Raw genomic sequence first — 20,244 nt, 5'->3', positions numbered from 1 at the left:
TCCAAGGAAGAAGCCCTGGCTATCAGGGGTGCAATTCCAAGCCCAGATTGGGATGGTGGAGGGACTCATCCTTTAGCCCTATACTGTGTTTCTAAAGCAGGTTCCACCGAGACTTGAACTCGGATTACTGGATTCAGAGTCCAGAGTGCTAACCATTACACCATGGAACCTTGATGTTGACTGAGAGAGCGTTTCTGGCATGATATCAGCATGCATGTGGTCATCATTGACAAATAAAGAACAAAGAAGGTATCCCAAACAGAGTGTAGAAGCTGTGAAATGCTTGTGCAGTGCAAGTAGTCAGAACACTGGAGTTGGTCATATGAGTGACATTAGAGCTGACTTTACTTCCCACTATCAGGTTACAAGCACTGCCTCCAGTGAAAAGCTGCAGCTGTCAGAAGTGGGATTCGAACCCACGCCTCCAGGGGAGACTGCGACCTGAACGCAGCGCCTTAGACCGCTCGGCCATCCTGACATCACGTACCTTCAATCGTTCTATTAAAAAAAAAAAGCCAGCATATGAATAGCAATATTCTTCATTTGATTAATCTCAATCAAGTAGAATTATGGCCCTGCAGATGTATGCCTTGGCCAAGCAGTAAAGTTGCAGTTTACATGTAGGTGAAGATTGTCAGTCATCCAGGTGATGGTTATCTTAAGTGCTTTATCGTAGGCAACTGGACTTGCTTGAGTTTCTTGCAGACATTTGGCATCTCATCCAAGAGGTTTCTTGAATTCTGGGTGTGAAGCCTTAATCCAAGAGGTTTCTTGAGTTCTGGGTGTGAAACCCTTACAGAGTCGTTGAGGTGACATGTGAGGCTCTGACTTTCAGAGTCATTAAGGTCACCTGTGAGTCGTTGAGCCACCCGGCCATGTTGTGCGTCATTAGGGTTAGATGGGTCCAGGTGTGAATGGGCGTAAAGTTGTCTGAGGAGGGATCCCAAGACTGCTGGTCAGGGTTGCACGCAAGTTAAGTTAATCTCCCACAGTGCGTGTTACTTACCTGTGTGATACTCCATACTTCCCATTTGAGGGTGGCTGTCATTCCGCGTTGTTTCTTGGGTGTTCATGAGCCAACAGATTCATCCTTATTCCGTCACCATAATACCTGTTGGAGATGCCGGGGATTGAACCCGGGGCCTCATACATGCAAAGCATGCGCTCTACCACTGAGCTACATCCCCAGCGAGCACTGCACTCAATTGATTTTCTTTGACGATGCCTGAATGGAAGAAGCAATCTGATCAAGATACTGATGTAAGCCTAGTAAAGGGCTTTGAAACTTGTAAAATGCAACTGCGATGGACAGACATCAAAGTGTGGCTGCTTTGAAATCTCTTATCTCCGACTAACAGACTAATATATCGGTGATTGGCTGAGCACATTGGTGGCTGTTATTGGTTTGTTGTTTTGGTTATTTTATTGGCTTTGAGAGCGGTTAAAATGAGACTGCCATGGAATGACAGCAAAGCCGGGTGAATTTCTTGCAGCACTATACCAGCAATCAGTGGGGAGAAGTGTAACATTTGCTGGCTTTGTGCTGACTTTCTGTCAACAAAAGCAGGCAACAGTACAGTGGCAGAAAAGGAGTGCGATGGCCGAATCGAACCGGGTCAACTGCTTGGAAGGCAGCTATGCTTACCACTATACCACCATCGCTCGGCAAAAGGCATTTTACTGCAAATTCAGCAATTTATCTGAGCATTGAGACTGAATAGAACACATAAGGATTGGAAGGTATGGGTCAAGGGGCAACACACAAGAGGGAGCGCCCACTAACTCAACAGTTATCATTAAAGCATCACTTGGTTTGCTTTGACACTGATACATTTCCCAGACACACCTGTGGCTGCAGTAGTCTGCAAATGGCTGATTGGTGGGCGCCTACTGCTGAAAAGTGGTGCCTCTCGTTGTCGGCAGGATTCGAACCTGCGCGGTGAAACCCCAATGGATTTCTAGTCAATCGCCTTAACCACTCGCCACGACAACCACAAACATGCTTTTAAAGTGACTTCCCATCGCTGCGCCAAAAGCAACTGACTGCAAAGTCGGCATTTTATTGAGGCAATATTTTTTAAAATGAAATGAAAATATTGTAAGGATTACAACTATTATCAAAGCATGACTTTGTGATACTCTTCTAAGTTGCACCTGAAATGCGTCAGTAGGTGCCCTGTTGCAGTGTCACATAACATGCAACCTTTCCAAGGAAGAAGCCCTGGCTATCAGGGTGCAATTCCAAGCCCAGATTGGGATGGTGGAGGGACTCATCCTTTAGCCCTATACTGTGTGTTTCTAAAGCAGGTTCCACCGAGACTTGAACTCGGATTACTGGATTCAGAGTCCAGAGTGCTAACCATTACACCATGGAACCTTGATGTTGACTGAGAGAGCGTTTCTGGCATGATATCAGCATGCATGTGGTCATCACTGACAAATAAAGAACAAAGAAGGTATCCCAAACAGAGTGTAGAAGCTGTGAAATGCTTGTGCAGTGCAAGTAGTAAGAACACTGGAGTTGGTCATATGAGTGACATTAGTGCTGACTTTACTTCCCCACTATCAGGTTACAAGCACTGCCTCCAGTGAAAAGCTGCAGCTGTCAGAAGTGGGATTCGAACCCACGCCTCCAGGGGAGACTGCGACCTGAACGCAGCGCCTTAGACCGCTCGGCCATCCTGACATCACGTACCTTTAATCTTTCTATTATAAAAAAAAAAAAAAAAGCCAGCATATGAATAGCAATATTCTTCATTTGATTAATCTCAATCAAGTAGAATTATGGCCCTGCAGATGTATGCCTTGGCCAAGCAGTAAAGTTGCAGTTTACATGTAGGTGAAGATTGTCAGTCATCCAGGTGATGGTTATCTTAAGTGCTTTATCGTAGGCAACTGGACTTGCTTGAGTTTCTTGCAGACATTTGGCATCTCATCCAAGAGGTTTCTTGAATTCTGGGTGTGAAGCCTTAATCCAAGAGGTTTCTTGAGTTCTGGGTGTGAAACCCTTACAGAGTCGTTGAGGTGACATGTGAGGCTCTGACTTTCAGAGTCATTAAGGTCACCTGTGAGTCGTTGAGCCACCCGGCCATGTTGTGCGTCATTAGGGTTAGATGGGTCCAGGTGTGAATGGGCGTAAAGTTGTCTGAGGAGGGATCCCAAGACTGCTGGTCAGGGTTGCACGCAAGTTAAGTTAATCTCCCACAGTGCGTGTTACTTACCTGTGTGATACTCCATACTTCCCATTTGAGGGTGGCTGTCATTCCGCGTTGTTTCTTGGGTGTTCATGAGCCAACAGATTCATCCTTATTCCGTCACCATAATACCTGTTGGAGATGCCGGGGATTGAACCGGGGCCTCATACATGCAAAGCATGCGCTCTACCACTGAGCTACATCCCCAGCGAGCACTGCACTCAATTGATTTTCTTTGACGATGCCTGAATGGAAGAAGCAATCTGATCAAGATACTGATGTAAGCCTAGTAAAGGGCTTTGAAACTTGTAAAATGCAACTGCGATGGACAGACATCAAAGTGTGGCGGCTGCTTTGAAATCTCTTATCTCCGACTAACAGACTAATATATCGGTGATTGGCTGAGCACATTGGTGGCTGTTATTGGTTTGTTGTTTTGGTTATTTTATTGGCTGAGAGCGGTTAAAATGAGACTGCCATGGAATGACAGCAAAGCCGGGTGAATTTCTTGCAGCACTATACCAGCAATCAGTGGGGAGAAGTGTAACATTTGCTGGCTTTGTGCTGACTTTCTGTCAACAAAAGCAGGCAACAGTACAGTGGCAGAAAAGGAGTGCGATGGCGGGAATCGAACCGGGTCAACTGCTTGGAAGGCAGCTATGCTTACCACTATACCACCATCGCTCGGCAAAAGGCATTTTACTGCAAATTCAGCAATTTATCTGAGCATTGAGACTGAATAGAGCACATAAGGATTGGAAGGTATGGGTCAAGGGCAACACACACAGAGGGAGCGCCACTAACTCAACAGTTATCATTAAAGCATCACTTGGTTTGCTTTGACACTGATACATTTCCCAGACACACCTGTGGCTGCAGTAGTCAAATGGCTGATTGGTGGGCGCCTACTGCTGAAAAGTGGTGCCTCTCGTTGTCGGCAGGATTCGAACCTGCGCGGGAAACCCCAATGGATTTCTAGTCCATCGCCTTAACCACTCGCCACGACAACCACAAACATGCTTTTAAAGTGACTTCCCATCGCTGCGCCAAAGCAACTGACTGCAAAGTCGGCATTTTATTGAGGCAATATTTTTAAAATGAAATGAAAATATTGTAAGGATTACAACTATTATCAAAGCATGACTTTGTGATACTCTTCTAAGTTGCACCTGAAATCGTCAGTAGGTGCCCTGTTGCAGTGTCACATAACATGCAACCTTTCCAAGGAAGAAGCCCTGGCTATCAGGGGTGCAATTCCAAGCCCAGATTGGGATGGTGGAGGGACTCATCCTTTAGCCCTATACTGTGTGTTTCTAAAGCAGGTTCCACCGAGACTTGAACTCGGATTACTGGATTCAGAGTCCAGAGTGCTAACCATTACACCATGGAACCTTGATGTTGACTGAGAGAGCGTTTCTGGCATGATATCAGCATGCATGTGGTCATCACTGACAAATAAAGAACAAAGAAGGTATCCCAAACAGAGTGTAGAAGCTGTGAAATGCTTGTGCAGTGCAAGTAGTAAGAACACTGGAGTTGGTCATATGAGTGACATTAGTGCTGACTTTACTTCCCCACTATCAGGTTACAAGCACTGCCTCCAGTGAAAAGCTGCAGCTGTCAGAAGTGGGATTCGAACCCACGCCTCCAGGGGAGACTGCGACCTGAACGCAGCGCCTCAGACCGCTCGGCCATCCTGACATTACGTACCTTCAATCGTTCTATTAAAAAAAAAGCCGGCATATGAATAGCAATATTCTTCATTTGATTAATCTCAATCAAGTAGAATTATGGCCCTGCAGATGTATGCCTTGGCCAAGCAGTAAAGTTGCAGTTTACATGTAGGTGAAGATTGTCAGTCATCCAGGTGATGGTTATCTTAAGTGCTTTATCGTAGGCAACTGGACTTGCTTGAGTTTCTTGCAGACATTTGGCATCTCATCCAAGAGGTTTCTTGAATTCTGGGTGTGAAGCCTTAATCCAAGAGGTTTCTTGAGTTCTGGGTGTGAAACCCTTACAGAGTCGTTGAGGTGACATGTGAGGCTCTGACTTTCAGAGTCATTAAGGTCACCTGTGAGTCGTTGAGCCACCCGGCCATGTTGTGCGTCATTAGGGTTAGATGGGTCCAGGTGTGAATGGGCGTAAAGTTGTCTGAGGAGGGATCCCAAGACTGCTGGTCAGGGTTGCACGCAAGTTAAGTTAATCTCCCACAGTGCGTGTTACTTACCTGTGTGATACTCCATACTTCCCATTTGAGGGTGGCTGTCATACAGCGTTGATTCTTGGGTGTTCATGAGCCAACAGATTCATCCTTATTCCGACACCATAATACCTGTTGTAGATGCCGACGATTGAACCGGGGCCTCATACATGCAAAGCATGCGCTCTACCACTGAGCTACATCCCCAGCGAGCACTGCACTCAATTGATTTTCTTTGACGATGCCTGAATGGAAGAAGCAATCTGATCAAGATACTGATGTAAGCCTAGTAAAGGGCTTTGAAACTTGTAAAATGCAACTGCGATGGACAGACATCAAAGTGTGGCGGCTGCTTTGAAATCTCTTATCTCCGACTAACAGACTAATATATCGGTGATTGGCTGAGCACATTGGTGGCTGTTATTGGTTTGTTGTTTTGGTTATTTTATTGGCTTTGAGAGCGGTTAAAATGAGACTGCCATGGAATGACAGCAAAGCCGGGTGAATTTCTTGCAGCACTATACCAGCAATCAGTGGGGAGAAGTGTAACATTTGCTGGCTTTGTGCTGACTTTCTGTCAACAAAAGCAGGCAACAGTACAGTGGCAGAAAAGGAGTGCGATGGCCGGGAATCGAACCCGGGTCAACTGCTTGGAAGGCAGCTATGCTTACCACTATACCACCATCGCTCGGCAAAAGGCATTTTACTGCAAATTCAGCAATTTATCTGAGCATTGAGACTGAATAGAGCACATAAGGATTGGAAGGTATGGGTCAAGGGGCAACACACAAGAGGAGCGCCCACTAACTCAACAGTTATCATTAAAGCATCACTTGGTTTGCTTTGACACTGATACATTTCCCAGACACACCTGTGGCTGCAGTAGTCTGCAAATGGCTGATTGGTGGCGCCTACTGCTGAAAAGTGGTGCCTCGTTGTCGGCAGGATTCGAACCTGCGCGGAAACCCCAATGGATTTCTAGTCCATCGCCTTAACCACTCGCCACGACAAACCACAAACATGCTTTTAAAGTGACTTCCCATCGCTGCGCCAAAAGCAACTGACTGCAAAGTCGGCATTTTATTGAGGCAATATTTTTTAAAATGAAATGAAAATATTGTAAGGATTACAACTATTATCAAAGCATGACTTTGTGATACTCTTCTAAGTTGCACCTGAAATGCGTCAGTAGGTGCCCTGTTGCAGTGTCACATAACATGCAACCTTTCCAAGGAAGAAGCCCTGGCTATCAGGGGTGCAATTCCAAGCCCAGATTGGGATGGTGGAGGACTCATCCTTTAGCCCTATACTGTGTTTCTAGCAGGTTCCACCGAGACTTGAACTCGGATTACTGGATTCAGAGTCCAGAGTGCTAACCATTACACCATGGAACCTTGATGTTGACTGAGAGAGCGTTTCTGGCATGATATCAGCATGCATGTGGTCATCATTGACAAATAAAGAACAAAGAAGGTATCCCAAACAGAGTGTAGAAGCTGTGAAATGCTTGTGCAGTGCAAGTAGTCAGAACACTGGAGTTGGTCATATGAGTGACATTAGAGCTGACTTTACTTCCCACTATCAGGTTACAAGCACTGCCTCCAGTGAAAAGCTGCAGCTGTCAGAAGTGGGATTCGAACCCACGCCTCCAGGAGACTGCGACCTGAGCATGGCGCCTTAGACCGCTCGGCCATCCTGACATCACGTACCTTCAATCGTTCTATTAAAAAAAAAAAGCCAGCATATGAATAGCAATATTCTTCATTTGATTAATCTCAATCAAGTAGAATTATGGCCCTGCAGATGTATGCCTTGGCCAAGCAGTAAAGTTGCAGTTTACATGTAGGTGAAGATTGTCAGTCATCCAGGTGATGGTTATCTTAAGTGCTTTATCGTGAGCAACTGGACTTGCTTGAGTTTCTTGCAGACATTTGGCATCTCATCCAAGAGGTTTCTTGAATTCTGGGTGTGAAGCCTTAATCCAAGAGGTTTCTTGAGTTCTGGGTGTGAAACCCTTACAGAGTCGTTGAGGTGACATGTGAGGCTCTGACTTTCAGAGTCATTAAGGTCACCTGTGAGTCGTTGAGCCACCCGGCCATGTTGTGCGTCATTAGGGTTAGATGGGTCCAGGTGTGAATGGGCGTAAAGTTGTCTGAGGAGGATCCCAAGACTGCTGGTCAGGGTTGCACGCAAGTTAAGTTAATCTCCCACAGTGCGTGTTACTTACCTGTGTGATACTCCATACTTCCCATTTGAGGGTGGCTGTCATTCCGCGTTGTTTCTTGGGTGTTCATGAGCCAAGAGATTCATCCTTATTCCGTCACCATAATACCTGTTGGAGATGCCGGGGATTGAACCCGGGCCTCATACATGCAAAGCATGCGCTCTACCACTGAGCTACATCCCCAGCGAGCACTGCACTCAATTGATTTTCTTTGTGATGCCTGAATGGAAGAAGCAATCTGATCAAGATACTGATGTAAGCCTAGTAAAGGGCTTTGAAACTTGTAAAATACTGCGATGGACAGACATCAAAGTGTGGCGGCTGCTTTGAAATCTCTTATCTCCGACTAACAGACTAATATATCGGTGATTGGCTGAGCACATTGGTGGCTGTTATTGGTTTGTTGTTTTGGTTATTTTATTGGCTTTGAGAGCGGTTAAAATGAGACTGCCATGGAATGACAGCAAAGCCGGGTGAATTTCTTGCAGCACTATACCAGCAATCAGTGGGGAGAAGTGTAACATTTGCTGGCTTTGTGCTGACTTTCTGTCAACAAAAGCAGGCAACAGTACAGTGGCAGAAAAGGAGTCGATGGCGGGAATCGAACCGGGTCAACTGCTTGGAAGGCAGCTATGCTTACCACTATACCACCATCGCTCGGCAAAAGGCATTTTACTGCAAATTCAGCAATTTATCTGAGCATTGAGACTGAATAGAGCACATAAGGATTGGAAGGTATGGGTCAGGGCAACACACAAGAGGAGCGCCCACTAACTCAACAGTTATCATTAAAGCATCACTTGGTTTGCTTTGACACTGATACATTTCCCAGACACACCTGTGGCTGCAGTAGTCTGCAAATGGCTGATTGGTGGCGCCTACTGCTGAAAAGTGGTGCCTCGTTGTCGGCAGGATTCGAACCTGCGCGGGAAACCCCAATGGATTTCTAGTCCATCGCCTTAACCACTCGCCACGACAACCACAAACATGCTTTTAAAGTGACTTCCCATCGCTGCGCCAAAAGCAACTGACTGCAAAGTCGGCATTTTATTGAGGCAATATTTTTTAAAATGAAATGAAAATATTGTAAGGATTACAACTATTATCAAAGCATGACTTTGTGATACTCTTCTAAGTTGCACCTGAAATGCGTCAGTAGGTGCCCTGTTGCAGTGTCACATAACATGCAACCTTTCCAAGGAAGAAGCCCTGGCTATCAGGGTGCAATTCCAAGCCCAGATTGGGATGGTGGAGGACTCATCCTTTAGCCCTATACTGTGTGTTTCTAAAGCAGGTTCCACGAGACTTGAACTCGGATTACTGGATTCAGAGTCCAGAGTGCTAACCATTACACCATGGAACCTTGATGTTGACTGAGAGAGCGTTTCTGGCATGATATCAGCATGCATGTGGTCATCACTGACAAATAAAGAACAAAGAAGGTATCCCAAACAGAGTGTAGAAGCTGTGAAATGCTTGTGCAGTGCAAGTAGTCAGAACACTGGAGTTGGTCATATGAGTGACATTAGAGCTGACTTTACTTCCCCACTATCAGGTTACAAGCACTGCCTCCAGTGAAAAGCTGCAGCTGTCAGAAGTGGGATTCGAACCCACGCCTCCAGGGGAGACTGCGAACTAAGCGCAGCGCCTTAGACCGCTCGGCCAGCCTGACATCACGTACCTTTAATCTTTCTATTAAAAAAAAAAAAAAAAAGCCGGCATATGAATAGCAATATTCTTCATTTGATTAATCTCAATCAAGTAGAATTATGGCCCTGCAGATGTATGCCTTGGCCAAGCAGTAAAGTTGCAGTTTACATGTAGGTGAAGATTGTCAGTCATCCAGGTGATGGTTATCTTAAGTGCTTTATCGTAGGCAACTGGACTTGCTTGAGTTTCTTGCAGACATTTGGCATCTCATCCAAGAGGTTTCTTGAATTCTGGGTGTGAAGCCTTAATCCAAGAGGTTTCTTGAGTTCTGGGTGTGAAACCCTTACAGAGTCGTTGAGGTGACATGTGAGGCTCTGACTTTCAGAGTCATTAAGGTCACCTGTGAGTCGTTGAGCCACCCGGCCATGTTGTGCGTCATTAGGGTTAGATGGGTCCAGGTGTGAATGGGCGTAAAGTTGTCTGAGGAGGGATCCCAAGACTGCTGGTCAGGGTTGCACGCAAGTTAAGTTAATCTCCCACAGTGCGTGTTACTTACCTGTGTGATACTCGATACTTCCCATTTGAGGGTGGCTGTGATTCCGTGTTGTTTCTTGGGTGTTCATGAGCCAACAGATTCATCCTTATTCCGTCACCATAATACCTGTTGGAGATGCCGGGGATTGAACCCGGGGCCTCATACATGCAAAGCATGCGCTCTACCACTGAGCTACATCCCCAGCGAGCACTGCACTCAATTGATTTTCTTTGACGATGCCTGAATGGAAGAAGCAATCTGATCAAGATACTGATGTAACCTAGTAAAGGGCTTTGAAACTTGTAAAATGCAACTGCGATGGACAGACATCAAAGTGTGGCGGCTGCTTTGAAATCTCTTATCTCCGACTAACAGACTAATATATCGGTGATTGGCTGAGCACATTGGTGGTTGTTATTGGTTTGTTGTTTTGGTTATTTTATTGGCTTTGAGAGCGGTTAAAATGAGACTGCCATGGAATGACAGCAAAGCTGGGTGAATTTCTTGCAGCACTATACCAGCAATCAGTGGGGAGAAGTGTAACATTTGCTGGCTTTGTGCTGACTTTCTGTCAACAAAAGCAGGCAACAGTACAGTGGCAGAAAAGGAGTGCGATGGCCGGGAATCGAAACCGGGTCAACTGCTTGGAAGGCAGCTATGCTTACCACTATACCACCATCGCCGGCAAAAGGCCTTTTACTGCAAATTCAGCAATTTATCTGAGCTTTGAGACTGAATAGAGCACATAAGGATTGGAAGGTATGGATGAAGGGGCAACACACAAGAGGAGCGCCCACTAACTCAACAGTTATCATTAAAGCATCACTTGGTTTGCTTTGACACTGATACATTTGCCAGACACACCTGTGGCTGCAGTAGTCTGCAAATGCCTGATTGGTGGGCGCCTACTGCTGAAAAGTGGTGCCTCTCGTTGTCGGCAGGATTCGAACCTGCGCGGGGAAACCCCAATGGATTTCTAGTCCATCGCCTTAACCACTCGGCCACGACAACCACAAGCATGCTTTTAAAGTGACTTCCCATCGCTGCGCCAAAAGCAACTGACTGCAAAGTCGGCATTTTATTGAGGCAATTTTTTTTTTTTAAAATGAAATGAAAATATTGTAAGGATTACAACTATTATCAAAGCATGACTTTGTGATACTCTTCTAAATTGCACCTGAAATGTGTCAGTAGGTGCCCTGTTGCAGTGTCACGTAACATGCAACCTTTCCAAGGAAGAAGCCCTGGCTATCAGGGGTGCAATTCCAAGCCCAGATTGGGATGGTGGAGGGACTCATCCTTTAGCCCTATACTGTGTTTCTAAAGCAGGTTCCACCGAGACTTGAACTCGGATTACTGGATTCAGAGTCCAGAGTGCTAACCATTACACCATGGAACCTTGATGTTGACTGAGAGAGCGTTTCTGGCATGATATCAGCATGCATGTGGTCATCATTGACAAATAAAGAACAAAGAAGGTATCCCAAACAGAGTGTAGAAGCTGTGAAATGCTTGTGCAGTGCAAGTAGTAAGAACACTGGAGTTGGTCATATGAGTGACATTAGTGCTGACTTTACTTCCCACTATCAGGTTACAAGCACTGCCTCCAGTGAAAAGCTGCAGCTGTCAGAAGTGGGATTCGAACCCACGCCCAGGGAGACTGCGACCTGAACGCAGCGCCTTAGACCGCTCGGCCATCCTGACATCACGCACCTTTAATCGTTCTATTAAAAAAAAAAAGCCGGCATATGAATAGCAATATTCTTCGTTTGATTAATCTCAATCAAGTAGAATTATGGCCCTGCAGATGTATGCCTTGGCCAAGCAGTAAAGTTGCAGTTTACATGTAGGTGAAGATTGTCAGTCATCCAGGTGATGGTTATCTTAAGTGCTTTATCGTAGGCAACTGGACTTGCTTGAGTTTCTTGCAGACATTTGGCATCTCATCCAAGAGGTTTCTTGAATTCTGGGTGTGAAGCCTTAATCCAAGAGGTTTCTTGAGTTCTGGGTGTGAAACCCTTACAGAGTCGTTGAGGTGACATGTGAGGCTCTGACTTTCAGAGTCATTAAGGTCACCTGTGAGTCGTTGAGCCACCCAGCCATGTTGTGCGTCATTAGGGTTAGATGGGTCCAGGTGTGAATGGGCGTAAAGTTGTCTGAGGAGGGATCCCAAGACTGCTGGTCAGGGTTGCACGCAAGTTAAGTTAATCTCCCACAGTGCGTGTTACTTACCTGTGTGATACTCCATACTTCCCATTTGAGGGTGGCTGTGATTCCGCGTTGTTTCTTGGGTGTTCATGAGCCAACAGATTCATCCTTATTCCGTCACCATAATACCTGTTGGAGATGCCGGGGATTGAACCCGGGGCCTCATACATGCAAAGCATGCGCTCTACCACTGAGCTACATCCCCAGCGAGCACTGCACTCAATTGATTTTCTTTGACGATGCCTGAATGGAAGAAGCAATCTGATCAAGATACTGATGTAAGCCTAGTAAAGGGCTTTGAAACTTGTAAAATGCAACTGCGATGGACAGACATCAAAGTGTGGCGGCTGCTTTGAAATCTCTTATCTCCGACTAACAGACTAATATATCGGTGATTGGCTGAGCACATTGGTGGTTGTTATTGGTTTGTTGTTTTGGTTATTTTATTGGCTTTGAGAGCGGTTAAAATGAGACTGCCATGGAATGACAGCAAAGCTGGGTGAATTTCTTGCAGCACTATACCAGCAATCAGTGGGGAGAAGTGTAACATTTGCTGGCTTTGTGCTGACTTTCTGTCAACAAAAGCAGGCAACAGTACAGTGGCAGAAAAGGAGTGCGATGGCCGGGAATCGAACCCGGGTCAACTGCTTGGAAGGCAGCTATGCTTACCACTATACCACCATCGCTCGGCAAAAGGCCTTTTACTGCAAATTCAGCAATTTATCTGAGCTTTGAGACTGAATAGAGCACATAAGGATTGGAAGGTATGGATGAAGGGGCAACACACAAGAGGGAGCGCCCACTAACTCAACAGTTATCATTAAAGCATCACTTGGTTTGCTTTGACACTGATACATTTGCCAGACACACCTGTGGCTGCAGTAGTCTGCAAATGCCTGATTGGTGGGCGCCTACTGCTGAAAAGTGGTGCCTCTCGTTGTCGGCAGGATTCGAACCTCGCGTGGAAACCCCAATGGATTTCTAGTCCATCGCCTTAACCACTCGGCCACGACAACCACAAGCATGCTTTTAAAGTGACTTCCCATCGCTGCGCCAAAAGCAACTGACTGCAAAGTCGGCATTTTATTGAGGCAATATTTTTTTTTAAAATGAAATGAAAATATTGTAAGGATTACAACTATTATCAAAGCATGACTTTGTGATACTCTTCTAAATTGCACCTGAAATGTGTCAGTAGGTGCCCTGTTGCAGTGTCACGTAACATGCAACCTTTCCAAGGAAGAAGCCCTGGCTATCAGGGGTGCAATTCCAAGCCCAGATTGGGATGGTGGAGGGACTCATCCTTTAGCCCTATACTGTGCTTATAAAGCAGGTTCCACCGAGACTTGAACTCGGATTACTGGATTCAGAGTCCAGAGTGCTAACCATTACACCATGGAACCTTGATGTTGACTGAGAGAGCGTTTCTGGCATGATATCAGCATGCATGTGGTCATCATTGACAAATAAAGAACAAAGAAGGTATCCCAAACAGAGTGTAGAAGCTGTGAAATGCTTGTGCAGTGCAAGTAGTAAGAACACTGGAGTTGGTCATATGAGTGACATTAGTGCTGACTTTACTTCCCCACTCTCAGGTTACAAGCACTGCCTCCAGTGAAAAGCTGCAGCTGTCAGAAGTGGGATTCGAACCCACGCCTCCAGGGGAGACTGCGACCTGAACGCAGCGCCTTAGACCGCTCGGCCATCCTGACATCACGTACCTTTAATCTTTCTATTAAAAAAAAAAAAAAAAGCCGGCATATGAATAGCAATATTCTTCGTTTGATTAATCTCAATAAAGTAGAATTATGGCCCTGCAGATGTATGCCTTGGCCAAGCAGTAAAGTTGCAGTTTACATGTAGGTGAAGATTGTCAGTCATCCAGGTGATGGTTATCTTAAGTGCTTTATCGTAGGCAACTGGACTTGCTTGAGTTTCTTGCAGACATTTGGCATCTCATCCAAGAGGTTTCTTCAATTCTGGGTGTGAAGCCTTAATCCAAGAGGTTTCTTGAGTTCTGGGTGTGAAACCCTTACAGAGTCGTTGAGGTGACATGTGAGGCTCTGACTTTCAGAGTCATTCAGGTCACCTGTGAGTCGTTGAGCCACCCGGCCCAGTTTGGCGTCAATAGGGTTAGATGGGGACACGTGTGAATGGGCGTAAAGTTGTCTGAGGAGGGATCCCAAGACTGCTGGTCAGGGTTGCACGCAAGTTAAGTTAATCTCCCACAGTGCGTGTTACTCGATACTTCCCATTTGAGGGTGGCTGTGATTCCGTGTTGTTTCTTGGGTGTTCATGAGCCAACAGATTCATCCTTATTCCGTCACCATAATACCTGTTGGAGATGCCGGGGATTGAACCGGGGGCCTCATACATGCAAAGCATGCGCTCTACCACTGAGCTACATCCCCAGCGAGCACTGCACTCAATTGATTTTCTTTGACGATGCCTGGATGGAAGAAGCAATCTGATCGAGATACTGATGTAAGCCTAGTAAAGGGCTTTGAAACTTGTAAAATGCAACTGCGATGGACAGACATCAAAGTGTGGCGGCTGCTTTGAAATCTCTTATCTCCGACTAACAGACTAATATATCGGTGATTGGCTGAGCACATTGGTGGTTGTTATTGGTTTGTTGTTTTGGTTATTTTATTGGCTTTGAGAGCGGTTAAAATGAGACTGCCATGGAATGACAGCAAAGCCGGGTGAATTTCTTGCAGCACTATACCAGCAATCAGTGGGGAGAAGTGTAACATTTGCTGGCTTTGTGCTGACTTTCTGTCAACAAAAGCAGGCAACAGTACAGTGGCAGAAAAGGAGTGCGATGGCCGAATCGAACCCGGTCAACTGCTTGGAAGGCAGCTATGCTTACCACTATACCACCATCGCTCGGCAAAAGGCATTTTACTGCAAATTCAGCAATTTATCTGAGCTTTGAGACTGAATAGAGCACATAAGGATTGGAAGGTATGGATGAAGGGGCAACACACAAGAGGGAGCGCCCACTAACTCAACAGTTATCATTAAAGCATCACTTGGTTTGCTTTGACACTGATACATTTGCCAGACACACCTGTGGCTGCAGTAGTCTGCAAATGCCTGACTGGTGGGCGCCTACTGCTGAAAAGTAGTGCCTCTCGTTGTCGGCAGGATTCGAACCTGCGCGGGGAAACCCCAATGGATTTCTAGTCCATCGCCTTAACCACTCGGCCACGACAACCACAAGCATGCTTTTAAAGTGACTTCCCATCGCTGCGCCAAAAGCAACTGACTGCAAAGTTGGCATTTTATTGAGGCAATTTTTTTTTTTTTAAATGAAATGAAAATATTGTAAGGATTACAACTATTATCAAAGCATGACTTTGTGATACTCTTCTAAATTGCACCTGAAATGTGTCAGTAGGTGCCCTGTTGCAGTGTCACGTAACATGCAACCTTTCCAAGGAAGAAGTCCTGGCTATCAGGGGTGCAATTCCAAGCCCAGATTGGGATGGTGGAGGGACTCATCCTTTAGCCCTATACTGTGCTTATAAAGCAGGTTCCACCGAGACTTAAACTCGGATTACTGGATTCAGAGTCCAGAGTGCTAACCATTACACCATGGAACCTTGATGTTGACTGAGAGAGCGTTTCTGGTATGATATCAGCATGCATGTGGTCATCATTGACAAATAAAGAACAAAGAAGGTATCCCAAACAGAGTGTAGAAGCTGTGAAATGCTTGTGCAGTGCAAGTAGTAAGAACACTGGAGTTGGTCATATGAGTGACATTAGTGCTGCCTTTACTTCCCCACTATCAGGTTACAAGCACTGCCTCCAGTGAAAAGCTGCAGCTGTCAGAAGTGGGATTCGAACCCACGCCTCCAGGGGAGACTGCGACCTGAACGCAGCGCCTTAGACCGCTCGGCCATCCTGACATCACGTACCTTTAATCTTTCTATTAAAAAAAAAAAAAAGCCGGCATATGAATAGCAATATTCTTCGTTTGATTAATCTCAATAAAGTAGAATTATGGCCCTGCAGATGTATGCCTTGGCCAAGCAGTAAAGTTGCAGTTTACATGTAGGTGAAGATTGTCAGTCATCCAGGTGATGGTTATCTTAAGTGCTTTATCGTAGGCAACTGGACTTGCTTGAGTTTCTTGCAGACATTTGGCATCTCATCCAAGAGGTTTCTTCAATTCTGGGTGTGAAGCCTTAATCCAAGAGGTTTCTTGAGTTCTGGGTGTGAAACCCTTACAGAGTCGTTGAGGTGACATGTGAGGCTCTGACTTTCAGAGTCATTAAGGTCACCTGTGAGTCGTTGAGCCACCCGGCCATGTTGTGCGTCATTAGGGTTAGATGGGTCCAGGTGTGAATGGGCGTAAAGTTGTCTGAGGAGGGATCCCAAGACTGCTGGTCAGGGTTGCACACAAGTTAAGTTAATCTCCCACAGTGCGTGTTACTCGATACTTCCCATTTGAGGGTGGCTGTGATTCCGTGTTGTTTCTTGGGTGTTCATGAGCCAACAGATTCATCCTTATTCAGTCACCATAATACCTGTTGGAGATGCCGAGGATTGAACCCGGGGCCTCATACATGCAAAGCATGCGCTCTACCACTGAGCTACATCCCCAGAGAGCACTACACTCAATTGATTTTCTTTGACAATGCCTGAATGGAAGAAGCAATCTGATCAAGATACTGATGTAAGCCTAGTAAAGGGCTTTGAAACTTGTAAAATGCAACTGCGATGGACAGACATCAAAGTGTGGCGGCTGCTTTGAAATCTCTTATCTCCGACTAACAGACTAATATATCGGTGATTGGCTGAGCACATTGGTGGTTGTTATTGGTTTGTTGTTTTGGTTATTTTATTGGCTTTGAGAGCGGTTAAAATGAGACTGCCATGGAATGACAGCAAAGCTGGGTGAATTTCTTGCAGCACTATACCAGCAATCAGTGGGGAGAAGTGTAACATTTGCTGGCTTTGTGCTGACTTTCTGTCAACAAAAGCAGGCAACAGTACAGTGGCAGAAAAGGAATGCGATGGCCGGGAATCGAACCCGGGTCAACTGCTTGGAAGGCAGCTATGCTTACCACTATACCACCATCGCTTGGCGAAAAGTGTTTTACTGCAAATTCAGCAATTTATCTGAGCTTTGAGACTGAATAGAGCACATAAGGATTGGAAGGTATGGATGAAGGGGCAACACACAAGAGGGAGCGCCCACTAACTCAACAGTTATCATTAAAGCATCACTTGGTTTGCTTTGACACTGATACATTTCCCAGTCACACCTGTGGCTGCAGTAGTCTGCAAATGGCTGATTGGTGGGCGCCTACTGCTGAAAAGTGGTGCCTCTCGTTGTCGGCAGGATTCGAGTCTTCTTCAGGCATTTGTGAGGTGACACGATTAGGTCAAGAAAGTGGATTAAGATGTGTTCTATTTATTACACAACCTTCCAGGTGCCGCAGTGGGGCTGAGCTCTGCACTGTTGCCTGAGAGGGATGTGGGTTCAAATCCACTTGGGGCCCAGCTTTGTTGATTTAGCTGTTATGAGGTCCAGCCCAACATCTCTCTTTTATAGCATAAGAGGTTGCCGATAATGAAAGAATAATTTTAGTTAGAAAGGTTTTCTTTTCAAAACTGCTTCAACACCAGGGTCTTTTTATTTAATCTAATGTTTAGAAACACATGGCACAGTGACATAATCTGAGAGCCAGTGGTGCTCTTAAGAGAGTTGCATTGCTTTCTCCAGCAGATGGTGCTACTGGCCTATGATAATCACTAATACTATGAAAACATGTTGTATACAATTCACAGTGAAGCAGTTGTGTTTTTAAGACATTTACTGCATCTGACGTAACAGTGAGCATTAACCTTTACACAGGACAAATAACTTTATGATACCATCAGTCATCTTTCTTTTGATGCGTGTGGGTCTGTGTGTGTGTTTGTATATAGGAGAGAGATTGGCACAACCTGCTAATGTGGCAGGTTGACTGAGTTATCCTGGACAATGATGTGTGTTTGCGAGAGTCCCTCCACATGACTTCTTTCATGAAAGTTTGACTCTGTGTGGTTATCAGTGTGAATGTTGGTGTGAAAGCATATTCGAGGAGAATGTGTGTGTGTGTGTGTGTGTGTGTGTGTGTGTGTGTGTGTGTGTGCGCGTGTGTGTGTGTGTTCCAAAGCCCTATAATCTCACCCAGGACTAACAGTGGAATCCAAGCAGTCACAACAAGCTCTTTGTGATGAATGCAGAGCCAGCAGGTGAAAACTCAGAGAGACCATGTGATATGGAGTTGGTACAGTGTTCAGGCTTATCTGCATGTATGTGGATGACCTGCAGCACACATGCTTAAGCGATGCTGTGCATGCCAACCAAGATTAACCATGTTTAAACCTCTGAGGATTACGTGATTTTGAAACGATACTTAAATCAATGAAATTAACTATAAAAGCATAGTTACAGTGGAAAAACATAGTATTTGTCTTGTTTAAAGTGACTACAACCAAACTAAATGAAATCCAAATTATTCAGGCATTTGACTGAGAATAAACAACAAAAAAAGCAACATGAGGCAGCTCCGGTCGCAGTTTCTATTCAAGCCTGAGTTGCTCCATCATCACATACAAATATGGATTCCGAGCAGGACCCGGTCTCCTCTGCCAGGCTGACAAAGCTGTGTCTGTGCTGCGTTGAAGCAGGGCACTGGGGCACAGCGGAGCAGCACATTCAGTCGCTGACATTTCAACAGTCGTTTACATGACGCTATGCCATGAGGACTGTTTTCCTTCCATGAAACGAGCAGCTGCACTGAAGCATTCTCTGCAAGGATGCAGATGAAGATTCTGTGTTTGCATTTTAGTGGCTCATGTTCCTGCTTATGGCCTTATTCAAAAGACCATCATGTGGAGATTGTTGGTGGCTATGTGCATAATTATGTTTATTTGCTCACACCTACATTTCAGAAATGTTGGCATTGTACAATTTTGCAAATCACGGATGTGTTATAATTGCATGTTTTATATGTATCACATCGTTTCTGAAGTAATGTAGCTCTGATTACATGCATATGAGCTGACTGTGTCACTGGGAGGTGGACTAGATGGCATGAATCTTAGGTGAGATGGCTGCCAAGCTGCAGACCACTGTCTGAGAATAACAAGCAGCAACAGTGGCTGTATGTTAGTGAGATATTGATGGCATTTCCAGCGGCAAATGTGCCACCAAAAGCCGGTATTTTAAGCCTAAACATGATCTTTTCCTTACCGTGACCAGGTAGTTTCTGTGCTTAAACATAACCACAGCGTTCTTGAAACATAAAGGGTCAACATGTGCGCAACATAATGTACAAAACATACATGTTCTTGGTTTGCAGAAATGTACAATGCCAGCATTTATTCTGTTGATTTAGTAGCATTTGCTGTGAACATGATGTGTTTTATGCACTTCATGAGGAGTGTGATGTCATAAAAGCATTTGAATCAAGCATGTGTGTGAATCACTGTATTTCTGCCTTTGCGTGCATGTGCCCCATCACTGTGCATACATATTCCCCTTTTGTTTGACTTGGCCACTGTCACCTCCTGCTGTTCGCCTGTTTGTGTTACCCTCCACTGAGGCTGAGACTTGGACCTGCAGCACAGCAGGAATGACTAAGAAAGAAATGACACATATTCTCTGAGGTGAGTTTCCCCACACTTCTTGGCACTGTCTGGCTCTGGCTGGGGGCCCATGGGCAGGGACCGATGCCCAGTGAGGAGGTCTGAAGGGGGGGAAGGTGGGCTGGACGCTTCTCCATCCCTAGAGGACAGCTGGACTGGTAAGTTTCAACTAAGCAGAACCCTAGTTGTGCCTAATAGACCACGTGTGTTCCAGCCTCCATCGCACACAGTAAGACATATTTAGTGAGCCGTGTATCTGCACTGTATGAAAATTAAATTTGTGAATAGTCTTACAGCTCAGGCGAATAAGCTGATACTCTTGCCAAGTTTGAACTCTGATTAATGAGCAGGGATATTAGGGGTAAGTGAAAGTAAAACATGCAGTGAACTAAAGCAACATAGATTTCATGGTCTTACCACAGAAATGCCGCTTGTTTTCAGATGAAGCAACCCTGGCGTTGCCCCGGAGTGGCCTTTGTGTTCAAATTGTGACTTTACACCCCAGGGAGCAGCAGCCCTTCAAACACAATTTTATTGCCCTTTCACTTTGAGAAACACAGTAAGACAGCACACAAACATT

At 45.4% G+C, this 20,244-nt stretch overlaps 33 non-coding genes across 33 annotated transcripts; all 33 read right to left on the bottom strand.

The window, feature by feature from the left end:
• Positions 1-98: 98 nt before the first annotated feature.
• Positions 99-170, bottom strand: trnaq-cug (transfer RNA glutamine (anticodon CUG)). Its single transcript has one exon. It is a non-coding gene; the product is annotated as a tRNA-Gln (tRNA).
• A 225-nt stretch (positions 171-395) lies between these two features.
• On the bottom strand, positions 396-478 carry trnal-cag (transfer RNA leucine (anticodon CAG)). Its single transcript has one exon. It is a non-coding gene; the product is annotated as a tRNA-Leu (tRNA).
• A 637-nt stretch (positions 479-1,115) lies between these two features.
• On the bottom strand, positions 1,116-1,187 carry trnaa-ugc (transfer RNA alanine (anticodon UGC)). Its single transcript has one exon. It is a non-coding gene; the product is annotated as a tRNA-Ala (tRNA).
• A 724-nt stretch (positions 1,188-1,911) lies between these two features.
• trnas-aga (transfer RNA serine (anticodon AGA)) lies at positions 1,912-1,992 on the bottom strand. Its single transcript has one exon. It is a non-coding gene; the product is annotated as a tRNA-Ser (tRNA).
• Positions 1,993-2,305: 313 nt separating this feature from the next.
• trnaq-cug (transfer RNA glutamine (anticodon CUG)) lies at positions 2,306-2,377 on the bottom strand. The gene has a single exon. It is a non-coding gene; the product is annotated as a tRNA-Gln (tRNA).
• A 226-nt stretch (positions 2,378-2,603) lies between these two features.
• On the bottom strand, positions 2,604-2,686 carry trnal-cag (transfer RNA leucine (anticodon CAG)). Its single transcript has one exon. It is a non-coding gene; the product is annotated as a tRNA-Leu (tRNA).
• Positions 2,687-3,330: 644 nt separating this feature from the next.
• trnaa-ugc (transfer RNA alanine (anticodon UGC)) lies at positions 3,331-3,401 on the bottom strand. Its single transcript has one exon. It is a non-coding gene; the product is annotated as a tRNA-Ala (tRNA).
• Positions 3,402-4,123: 722 nt separating this feature from the next.
• trnas-aga (transfer RNA serine (anticodon AGA)) lies at positions 4,124-4,203 on the bottom strand. The gene has a single exon. It is a non-coding gene; the product is annotated as a tRNA-Ser (tRNA).
• Positions 4,204-4,514: 311 nt separating this feature from the next.
• On the bottom strand, positions 4,515-4,586 carry trnaq-cug (transfer RNA glutamine (anticodon CUG)). The gene has a single exon. It is a non-coding gene; the product is annotated as a tRNA-Gln (tRNA).
• Positions 4,587-4,812: 226 nt separating this feature from the next.
• Positions 4,813-4,895, bottom strand: trnal-cag (transfer RNA leucine (anticodon CAG)). The gene has a single exon. It is a non-coding gene; the product is annotated as a tRNA-Leu (tRNA).
• A 1,115-nt stretch (positions 4,896-6,010) lies between these two features.
• Positions 6,011-6,082, bottom strand: trnag-ucc (transfer RNA glycine (anticodon UCC)). The gene has a single exon. It is a non-coding gene; the product is annotated as a tRNA-Gly (tRNA).
• Positions 6,083-6,327: 245 nt separating this feature from the next.
• trnas-aga (transfer RNA serine (anticodon AGA)) lies at positions 6,328-6,407 on the bottom strand. The gene has a single exon. It is a non-coding gene; the product is annotated as a tRNA-Ser (tRNA).
• Positions 6,408-6,716: 309 nt separating this feature from the next.
• On the bottom strand, positions 6,717-6,788 carry trnaq-cug (transfer RNA glutamine (anticodon CUG)). Its single transcript has one exon. It is a non-coding gene; the product is annotated as a tRNA-Gln (tRNA).
• A 225-nt stretch (positions 6,789-7,013) lies between these two features.
• On the bottom strand, positions 7,014-7,094 carry trnal-cag (transfer RNA leucine (anticodon CAG)). Its single transcript is given in 2 exon segments — positions 7,014-7,048; positions 7,057-7,094. It is a non-coding gene; the product is annotated as a tRNA-Leu (tRNA).
• A 636-nt stretch (positions 7,095-7,730) lies between these two features.
• On the bottom strand, positions 7,731-7,801 carry trnaa-ugc (transfer RNA alanine (anticodon UGC)). The gene has a single exon. It is a non-coding gene; the product is annotated as a tRNA-Ala (tRNA).
• Positions 7,802-8,518: 717 nt separating this feature from the next.
• Positions 8,519-8,598, bottom strand: trnas-aga (transfer RNA serine (anticodon AGA)). The gene has a single exon. It is a non-coding gene; the product is annotated as a tRNA-Ser (tRNA).
• A 609-nt stretch (positions 8,599-9,207) lies between these two features.
• Positions 9,208-9,290, bottom strand: trnal-uag (transfer RNA leucine (anticodon UAG)). The gene has a single exon. It is a non-coding gene; the product is annotated as a tRNA-Leu (tRNA).
• A 643-nt stretch (positions 9,291-9,933) lies between these two features.
• trnaa-ugc (transfer RNA alanine (anticodon UGC)) lies at positions 9,934-10,005 on the bottom strand. The gene has a single exon. It is a non-coding gene; the product is annotated as a tRNA-Ala (tRNA).
• A 408-nt stretch (positions 10,006-10,413) lies between these two features.
• trnag-ucc (transfer RNA glycine (anticodon UCC)) lies at positions 10,414-10,485 on the bottom strand. Its single transcript has one exon. It is a non-coding gene; the product is annotated as a tRNA-Gly (tRNA).
• A 247-nt stretch (positions 10,486-10,732) lies between these two features.
• On the bottom strand, positions 10,733-10,814 carry trnas-aga (transfer RNA serine (anticodon AGA)). Its single transcript has one exon. It is a non-coding gene; the product is annotated as a tRNA-Ser (tRNA).
• Positions 10,815-11,130: 316 nt separating this feature from the next.
• trnaq-cug (transfer RNA glutamine (anticodon CUG)) lies at positions 11,131-11,202 on the bottom strand. Its single transcript has one exon. It is a non-coding gene; the product is annotated as a tRNA-Gln (tRNA).
• Positions 11,203-11,427: 225 nt separating this feature from the next.
• trnal-cag (transfer RNA leucine (anticodon CAG)) lies at positions 11,428-11,507 on the bottom strand. The gene has a single exon. It is a non-coding gene; the product is annotated as a tRNA-Leu (tRNA).
• A 637-nt stretch (positions 11,508-12,144) lies between these two features.
• On the bottom strand, positions 12,145-12,216 carry trnaa-ugc (transfer RNA alanine (anticodon UGC)). Its single transcript has one exon. It is a non-coding gene; the product is annotated as a tRNA-Ala (tRNA).
• A 409-nt stretch (positions 12,217-12,625) lies between these two features.
• On the bottom strand, positions 12,626-12,697 carry trnag-ucc (transfer RNA glycine (anticodon UCC)). The gene has a single exon. It is a non-coding gene; the product is annotated as a tRNA-Gly (tRNA).
• Positions 12,698-12,946: 249 nt separating this feature from the next.
• Positions 12,947-13,027, bottom strand: trnas-aga (transfer RNA serine (anticodon AGA)). Its single transcript has one exon. It is a non-coding gene; the product is annotated as a tRNA-Ser (tRNA).
• Positions 13,028-13,342: 315 nt separating this feature from the next.
• On the bottom strand, positions 13,343-13,414 carry trnaq-cug (transfer RNA glutamine (anticodon CUG)). The gene has a single exon. It is a non-coding gene; the product is annotated as a tRNA-Gln (tRNA).
• A 226-nt stretch (positions 13,415-13,640) lies between these two features.
• On the bottom strand, positions 13,641-13,723 carry trnal-cag (transfer RNA leucine (anticodon CAG)). Its single transcript has one exon. It is a non-coding gene; the product is annotated as a tRNA-Leu (tRNA).
• A 627-nt stretch (positions 13,724-14,350) lies between these two features.
• On the bottom strand, positions 14,351-14,422 carry trnaa-ugc (transfer RNA alanine (anticodon UGC)). The gene has a single exon. It is a non-coding gene; the product is annotated as a tRNA-Ala (tRNA).
• A 727-nt stretch (positions 14,423-15,149) lies between these two features.
• On the bottom strand, positions 15,150-15,231 carry trnas-aga (transfer RNA serine (anticodon AGA)). Its single transcript has one exon. It is a non-coding gene; the product is annotated as a tRNA-Ser (tRNA).
• A 316-nt stretch (positions 15,232-15,547) lies between these two features.
• trnaq-cug (transfer RNA glutamine (anticodon CUG)) lies at positions 15,548-15,619 on the bottom strand. The gene has a single exon. It is a non-coding gene; the product is annotated as a tRNA-Gln (tRNA).
• A 226-nt stretch (positions 15,620-15,845) lies between these two features.
• Positions 15,846-15,928, bottom strand: trnal-cag (transfer RNA leucine (anticodon CAG)). Its single transcript has one exon. It is a non-coding gene; the product is annotated as a tRNA-Leu (tRNA).
• A 625-nt stretch (positions 15,929-16,553) lies between these two features.
• trnaa-ugc (transfer RNA alanine (anticodon UGC)) lies at positions 16,554-16,625 on the bottom strand. Its single transcript has one exon. It is a non-coding gene; the product is annotated as a tRNA-Ala (tRNA).
• Positions 16,626-17,034: 409 nt separating this feature from the next.
• Positions 17,035-17,106, bottom strand: trnag-ucc (transfer RNA glycine (anticodon UCC)). Its single transcript has one exon. It is a non-coding gene; the product is annotated as a tRNA-Gly (tRNA).
• Positions 17,107-20,244: the final 3,138 nt, after the last annotated feature.

This window comes from Epinephelus fuscoguttatus, linkage group LG21 (assembly GCF_011397635.1).
Source record: "Epinephelus fuscoguttatus linkage group LG21, E.fuscoguttatus.final_Chr_v1".
Taxonomy (NCBI): domain Eukaryota; kingdom Metazoa; phylum Chordata; class Actinopteri; order Perciformes; family Serranidae; genus Epinephelus; species Epinephelus fuscoguttatus.
Note: the sequence above shows the minus strand (reverse complement) of the source record. Positions and strands in the feature narration are given on the sequence as shown.